Raw genomic sequence first — 8,875 nt, forward strand, 5'->3', positions numbered from 1 at the left:
ATCATGAAATGTGCTGCACATGGTTAGGGGTGTCAACGGGTCAGGTTTGGTTCGGATCCAGGTAGAACCAAACTCAGACCTGATTAAAGAAGATGGTACTGTGTCCGGACCTCGGTCTAATCACTCACCATAAGAGAAACCATACCCAGATCCTATAAGGATTCCATGAACCATACCTAGTAAAATAATATTTTTTAATCTTTTTTATATTGAAAAATTGTGGATCTTAGTCAGAACTCGGGTCACAACTGGGTCTGGTATGAAATTTCACAAACCATATCCAGCTCCATATATTAATCGGACCCTTTGGGTCTGACACAAATTCCAATTAGACATTTTTGTTTATCACCAAACCCTGACCCTATCTGGGTCAAACCTGACCCATTTACACCCCTACACAAGGTGTTGTTGATTCATGGTGCCTAAATTTGGATCCTAGATTCACTTATACCAAATCCAATTTTCCCCACTAAAAGAGACATTTTTACAGTCAGATTCGGCTATAGGGGCCCTGCTTGTCCGATCCATATTGTGATCTATAAAACTAGGGGCGCAAAGAGATTGAATGTTGTCAAAATGTAAGATCCGAACACAGCAGATTATGTTGGGGTTCGGATCCTTAAAAGAACTGAACATGCATGAGCTCGAATTGGACTCAGATTTGCTCACTCGGATGATTTTTGGATTTGGATAAGTTTGGGTAGATCTTTTAGGTCGGATTGATCAGTTCAAAAGCTGATCCAGTTAAAAAGCTTATTTTGATTTTTTTTTGCTAGACATTATTTTAACACATGTATAATTCCGACCCAGATGCAAACCTACCTGAAGGATATACGGATTCAAATTTGGATCTAGTGTTTGCATTTGGGACTCAGATTTGGATCTGACATGATCGAGACCGCAACTGATCCGTGCACACCCCAATGAAGCTTATATGGGACATGGAGCTTAGGTTGGCTTTTTTCATAGCCTGATCTGTAGATCTGATGGAGGGGAAGCACCACACAGGTGTCCTGCTCTGCAGACTGCAATCCTATGATGAAGCGGAGCAGATCCAGTGATCGGACCCAAGTACTTTACAAAGGACGCGGGCCACGCAAAATACAGAGAATAGCCTGCGAGTAGTGTCCAAGAATCAATAAAACTGGATTTTTGTTATTAGCTTGGGAAGGTTTGAGGTTACGTGACATGGCACCAGCTCGGAGACCAGAACCAAGTTGACCCACGTGGGTGCACCCTCACCCCCCTCGGAAGTACCCCCGGTCGGCTTTGGTTCAGACCCAGGTGGAACCAGACTTGGACCCGATTTTTGGGTATGGTATCGGGTTCGGACCTAGGACTAATAGGGTGCAATGTAAGAAAAATCATATCCGGACCCAATAAGAACTGCAATGTGTTCGGGTTTGAGAGTAATATGAACACCACAACAGTCGTTGCCTCCTCTAGCCAAGGCTCTCAAAGTTCGCCCGCCAGCATCAACTCTCAGTGTCCGATTGACCCTACTATGTCTTAGGATAGTGTCCGTCAGCTTCTTCAGAACACAATGCGTGACTTTTTACATGAAGTCATTCTCAACCTTGTTCATAATGAGTTGTGCAATTTTTTTCGGGACAGGAGAACTTCGTCTGCCTTCAACATGAGCTTCGGTGCCCGTCATGCATGTATAGCATTTATTTCAATACATATCTAAAGTTTTATGTCGTTAGATTTCAATACATATATGCCTATATTATTTCATTATGTCATTAGTTTTTAGGGACTCTACATGTACTGCTTGTTGGCCTCTGAATTCTGTTAATGTCCTTCACTTTATTGCTAGTCTATGTGTCATTCATCCATGTTACTTTGATTGCCTTAGATTAAGTGCATTGCATATAATTTATTTCATTATATTTTGTTTATCAATACTAACATTTCGGTTCTCTTATAGAATACCGGAGATGATCAACATAGAGGAGCTGATGGAGGCATAGATGGAGGGGCAGATCGAGACAATGAAGATGATGATGCTCCGAATCTTAGCGAGGAGTAGCTTTATGTGTTGAATTTGTTTCACGTACTTGTTGTTTCAAACGAAACTCTTTGTATATGTTCACCTACTTGTTGGTAAATTTGTTTCACTTATAACTTGTGTTAAATTTGTTTCACCTACTTTGTATATGTATTTTTTATGTGTACTTTATCTTTTATACACAGGTTATATAAATTGTATAACGAGAAATTTTTCTTGATATTTATATTTCAAATAAAATTATTTTATTTTTTTTGAAGTTTGCGATGGATTAGCGACGGATATTATCTGTCTCAAAAACTAAATCAGCCAATGTTTTGTGATGGAATGTAATACATCATTAATTTGTCGCTAAATTGGCGGCGAAATTTAGAAACAGATGCGTATTCATCGTTAAATTTCTGTGACGGATTAACGATGGATATGTATCTGTTGCAAAATCAAATCAGTGTTTATTTAACGACGAACTTACGATGAATCATGACATTCGTTAATTCATCGCAACTTAGTGACGAAAGTAACGACATATCAATTATGTCGCTAATTAACGATCAAAGAATTGTGACGGATGCTATCCATTGCAAATCCATCGTTAAACCGATCATAATTTTTGTACTGGTTGATATATATATATATATATATATATATTGTGTTTCCACCGTTAGTATTATTTGTAGTCAGACGGGCGGGACAAAAATTTTACCTTATAATAGACTCAGCGGACGGCGGCCATTGCATCCAACATTCGTTTTATATTTTTAGTCCCGCACGCTCCATCAAACTTTCCCATAGAGTATGCTTGATGTCGCGTTCCGCATGTTGAGGAAAAGGTGAAAAAGACCACAGTTTGCAGCAAACTTTGGATGCGCTGTCCGTCGAATCCATAAAAGTGTGTTTAAATCGTTTCACCTCTCCCCTGTTACACGAAAATAACAAGTACGAAAAAAATATATTTAAAAAAAAAAAAAATTTCTCGACGAGCACACCCGACCCCCCTCTATCTCCTGTGCCACAGGCAGAGGGGCAGAGGCCATGATGGTGGTGGTGGTTCATCACCGAGCGAGGCGATGCTGGTTGTGAAGAAGTTGCAGGAGCAGGTAAAGACCCTCAAGGACAAGTCGTAGAAAAAAAATGGTGGAGTCGGTGGTGCTGGCGAAGAGGTCCCTCCTTTGCCCCGACGATGATGCCTCCTCCTCCTACTAAAAACTTTGACAGCCGGACATGGGTGTTGGAAATGGCACAAGATAGATAGTCATGGGTGTTGGAGATGTCACAAATAGAAGGTTAGTCATGGATTTTGATTTTTTTGGGGGGATCAAATCGAGGGTTAGCCATGGGTGTTGGAGATGGCACAAGACAGACAAAATGGGTGTGTATTGATAACTTTTAGACTTTTTGCATGGTTGATGTTGATTCCTTGGGTTTGGGGAATTTGAGTTTCGCGACTGGTTTGGATGCTCTAATTAAGTTCATCTTTTTTGTTTGAAGAGAAAGGTTTGGGTTGTGACGGCCTTATGTTTGCAAAATTTATTAATTTATTTTTCATGGTTTGATATGTTTATTTAATGAGGATGAATGATTATAATCCATTGATTTCGGGAGATTGAGTTTTTAGTTTGATTGAGAGTGTCTGAACTGAATGTTTCTAGGATAGAAATTATAAAACAAAAATTGAGTTTTCTTTGCATTCTTTTGCCACCCACTAGTTTTTCTTTCTTTTTGCTTTTGGGGTTAGTTGGATTCTTACTATTGATGGCTATGGTGGTGGGTGTTGTTGGATGGTTGATTATATTGAAATTAACATTTTCTTTTTTTTCTTTTGTTTTGCATTCCTTGACTTGAAATTTTATAGGTATTAATGGGTTGCTGATTTTCGTAAATTTCTAATTCAGAGGCCGTATTGATTGTTTTTTGAGAGATGTTGTACCGGGTATATTGAGGTTAAGCTAATCAACTGTGTATTAGCAACCAGGGCCCAGGGCAGTGAAGAATCAAGGGGTATTTGGTAGATCATTGACCTTAGGATAGGGGGCTGTTTGTGTAGAATTGTATTTTAGATGAAGCATCTTGATTTAATTGCGCACAACTTAATAAATATGTTTAACGGTGAGTGAATCAGGTCGTATAATCTAAAATAACATAATCTGACCCATTATTGATGTTTATCCAAGTTGTTTGCATATCGTTATCAAATAACGGACAATTGAAACACAACATTTGAGTACAGTCCAAACAAACATTGGACTTGGTACAGTTGTTACAGAATGAATCTTTTTTGTTCATTTGTTTCAATCCTGAACAAGCCATTAAGCACATCTATAGAGAATGAGTGAAGCCTATTTTCCAGTACACTCAGTTTTGACCTTGCTGTAAGGAAAGTATTCTTATATTACAAAAACAACACCGTCTTAATATATATTATCCTCTAATGCAGACTACAGCTAAAGGGGACTAGGCTCTGCTCAGCTTGGTCTATGACCTAACTTTGGTTCTAGTATTCATCTAGCAACGCAATCAATGTTCTGGGCCTCGGAGACTGGTGTCAAGATATGTAGAGCCCTCAGCTTTAGCCTCATGGCACAGATACTCGAAAATGTCGAACTCGTGACATCTCATCAACTTGAAACATAAAGCCCAGTAGGAAGGAAACACTTTTGGTGTGCTTCCAGATTACCCACCTTCTTCTGTCAGCTGTAGGAACCAACAGCTGAGCTGATGGTGGGTGATCAGGTGCTGCATCGGCTAGCACACCAAAAGTGTGCTACCACATTGCACCTGATCCTCCCTCTCATGGGCATGACAAGAACATTGATTAAGCCTTAATGATTGACTTAAATTTGTTGCACTAACACACACTGAAGAATCAGTGGTTTGTCTGCCACCGTGACAAGTATACACTGACCGAATGAAAACTCCAAAACCGAAAAACTACACTTGTCTCTCTTTGAACATACCTTCTGCTCTATAAATATATATGGATATAGATATGGACACACTTCCCCTTCATTCCAACTAGCTACAGCCACCGCCTTCATCTTCATCTTGATCATTATGTCAACAGTCCATCAAATTTTCCATGGCAACTACCAAACATGGATTTCCCAACAACAAGCAGACCTCCATGAACTCCTCTCCACTGTAATCCCTAACGGCCCTGGCCGACGTCCAGACGACCAAACCCTAAGGGACTTGATCACCAAAAACCTAGCCCACTACCATGACTACACAATCTCGAGATCCCAGATGACCAAAGTGGACGCCCTGCCTTTTTTCGCTCCGAAATGGAACAGCTCATTTGAGAATGCTCATCTCTGGATTGCCGGTTGCCGGCCTACACAGTATTTCCGGCTAGTTTACGTGATTTGCGGCCACGAAGTCGAGACCTGGCTCGATGGACTAAGAATTGGGGCACTAGGGGAACTCGCTTGTGAGCAGCTGAACCAGGTGAGTGAGCTCCATTGCAGGGTCATAGCTGAGGAGGACAGGCTGACCAAGAGGCTGGCTAAGTTGCAAGAAGAAGTGTCTGACCAGCCCTTGGCCTTGGTGGCCAGCCAGAGGTTGGACAGCTCTCTTAGAGATGTGGATGACTTGGTTGACAATCATGCACGCTCTTTGGGTGAGATACTAGAAGAAGCAGATAAACTGAGGTTCAACACACTGAGGGAGATGGTGGAGGAGATTTTCACTCCCTCTCAAGCTGTTGACTTCCTTATTGCTGCTAAGCAATTGAACTTTCGTGTTCATGAGTGGGGGTTGAGGAGAGATCAACATCATGGGAGAGACGAATAAGTAAATGAGAGAGAGAGAGAGAGAGAGAGAGAGAGAGAGAGAGAGAGAGAGAGAGAGAGAGAGAGAGAGAGAGAGATTTTCCTTAGCTTTTTTCCTTATTTTGTGCTTTGGTTTGTTTCAATATATAATGGGTTTTAGTTGGTTTCATGTGTGATTGAGTCTTGCTTGAATGGTTTGAGTGTTATAGTGTGTAAATTGCAATCTGAAGTTGAAGTTTAGTGGGAAGTGTTTTAGATGTTTATGACATGTAAAGTATGATTACTTGCATCAGTTATGATGGTTCTTTGTATTTGTTCTTGCTTTTTTTAAGGAACTTTATAATTGTTCTTGTTAAAGTTGAATTAATTGTCAATTATATATACGAGTGTTCTCGGGTCTGCGGTGATGTTTCTTTTTCTCCCTTGTGATCAAAGATGCCTTATGGATGGAGCAGGATATGAAATATGATATTGATGATATATTTGAACGATTTCATGTTCATGTTTGTATCTTTGCTAGAGATCATGACTTAGAATTTTTTTTCATAAAGATTTTTCTACCAATTTCCTTAAAACTCTCGAGTTTAGGAGACATTGACGATTGTCGAGACTTAAAAAGTGGTATCTCCAACGCTATTTCTTCTCTCTCTCTAAAAAAAAAAACGCTATTTCTATTGCCCTTGATGCTTTAAATTTAGTGTTATTTTTATGAATAAATAGTATGAGATGATAACTAGTAATTACTTTACAAAACTTTACTAAAACGAAAGGAAAAGTAATTTAATGTTATTTAAAGTTTCAAAATTTTAAAAATTGTAATCCGTCACGATGCTTCAACTTTTCTTGCATTCTCGACCTACAAGTAGTGATGCCCAAATTGTATTAAAGCCCATCTTCAGTCATAGAAAGGTTGGTTGGCTTTAAGCCTTTTTTTTTATGATGAAGTTTCCTGCCGAAGGGGGGTAATTTTTGGGTGGGTTCACCGGCACCCAAGGCCACCAGTGAAAAGCACCTTCACACTCATTTGGACTCGAACCTGGGATGAAAGGGTCAGCACCTTCTCTCCAGGGCCCACTACCACTTCGGTGACCCAGTTGAGTATAGATCGGCTTTAAGCTTTCAAGTTGAAAGGAATTGAAAAGTTTGACACTTGGGATGTGCACCCTTTGCCCGAAGCTCAAAGCCAAATGGATAAGCTATCTCGGTGGGCAAAAAAGAGTGCACGTGGAGTTTTACATTGCGTACACCGACTGAAGTCCACGCCAACTTAGCACCTTTCGGCTCATATTATAGGACATCAAAACCATGGGTAGTGGGATCTCTACTTTCAATAAAAAAAATTATTAAATTACAGTAATGATACGGTGCTCTGGAAGCATCTACTCCCCTTGTAATAGCTGTTGGATTTGAATTTTTTGAGATTCAAGGGTTGTGATGCACCTTAAAAATGCATGCTTAAATGAGACTTGCATGCTTTCTAAATTTTCAATAATAAAGAAATTAATGAGACCTGTTTCAAAAATGAACATTTAAGAAAGATTGGGTTTCTTCAATGTTACATATCTCTCTCATATGTGGATATCTCTTTCACGGATAGACATGGATGATGATATCTCTCTCTTTCAGACATGCATATGTAGATATGCACGGATGATAACATGATTACAAATGCATACATGCCCTTTCACGTTGGACATGGTTGTTACACATGAATACATGTGTGAGCATGACATCATCCACAGATGCATGTGTGAGCACACCATCATCTATGCATAGTAAGCATGATGGCATGATCACATGAATCTATGTCCAAAGTGGATGAACATGAATGCATGTCTGCGCATGCTATCGTATATATCATGTGCGAGTGAGAGAGAGATCCACATATACATGTGTCAGTGAGAAAGATGTAACATTTAAGAAAAATAAATCTTTCTCAAATGCCCAGTTTCCCTTTTAATGAGAATTTGAAAAAATCAGTTACAATTTAAGTAAGCCCAATTTACATTTAAGATCCATCACAGCCGTTGGATCTCAAAAGATCCAATGACTATTAATCACTTGCATAAATTTTGTGGATGCAAATTGGGTGGAGAAATGGAGAAGGCTGAGCCGAAGGAAACAATTCACAAATAAAGGAAACAATCTTGTTGTTTTAGTAGTGGGATGAGACGAATGCTTATGGGTTCCTATTTTGGTGTCCATACAGTTTGCTTACCAGTTACCAAAATGTCTGAACCTCATAAGTCACCGTGAACTGTCGCTTTCTTATCTGAATCCAGAGGCATTTTAAGGTTGACACTGAAGAGATGTTAAGTAGGGAGTTTGGAAAATAATTGTGATGGAGCTAGCTCACCTGGAAAAGTTAAAAGAATAAGAAATGAAAAAAAAAAAACTCTTCAAGTTAAGCTTCACAGCTTTTGTTCCCAACATGAATGACTCCTCCCTGGAATTTTTCTAAATGTTTTGTTCATTTGGCTAACCTTATATCCTTGGAACAAGTATAAACTGAATGATACTGAGACACTAAAACTAAAAATGTGTAAGAAATAGAAGAAATGGCAAGCCAAAATAAGAGGGGCACCAAGAACAAGCACATTAATTTCTAAATGCATTTTATGGAGGGATGCTTGTCTACTGCTTCACATAGAGGTGCAGAAGGGCATTTCAGTTCTAAACTATCATGGTGGCACTAAACCCGTGCACAATAATAAGACATGATAAATGAAAATAAACCCGCACACAATAATAAGGCACAATAAGGCATTTCTATTCTAGCACATTAGTGATCTAGTCATTTGTTTTAGTATATATTTGTGGCTAGCTGTTATATACTGATGTCAAATCTTGGAGAACTGAACAAGACAAAAAAGGAGACCAGGTTATTTTTCTATTTAAATCCATGGTTTACATATGATGAATTGGCTAAGGGCTATCTTGAATCATTTGGTAGGGTCAAGGACAGACAACTAAGATTCCATTGCTTTGTGTCAAGTGATTGAATATTTCATTCAGTTTCATTCATGAATATGACAATCATTTTTTGTGAGGAATGTTATCGAGGGGATAACTGGTCAGTTCTACCGCATGGTTTCAC

At 39.2% G+C, this 8,875-nt stretch overlaps 1 pseudogene; it reads left to right on the plus strand.

Annotated features, from left to right (window-relative positions):
• Nucleotides 1–5,254: 5,254 nt before the first annotated feature.
• Nucleotides 5,255–5,800, plus strand: LOC149814271 (protein DOG1-like 3 pseudogene; annotated as a pseudogene).
• The last annotated feature ends 3,075 nt before the right edge of the window (nucleotides 5,801–8,875 follow it).

Source organism: Nuphar pumila, chromosome 15 (assembly GCF_984573655.1).
Source record: "Nuphar pumila chromosome 15, dmNupPumi1.hap1.1, whole genome shotgun sequence".
In the NCBI taxonomy this organism is placed as follows: Eukaryota; Viridiplantae; Streptophyta; class Magnoliopsida; order Nymphaeales; family Nymphaeaceae; genus Nuphar; species Nuphar pumila.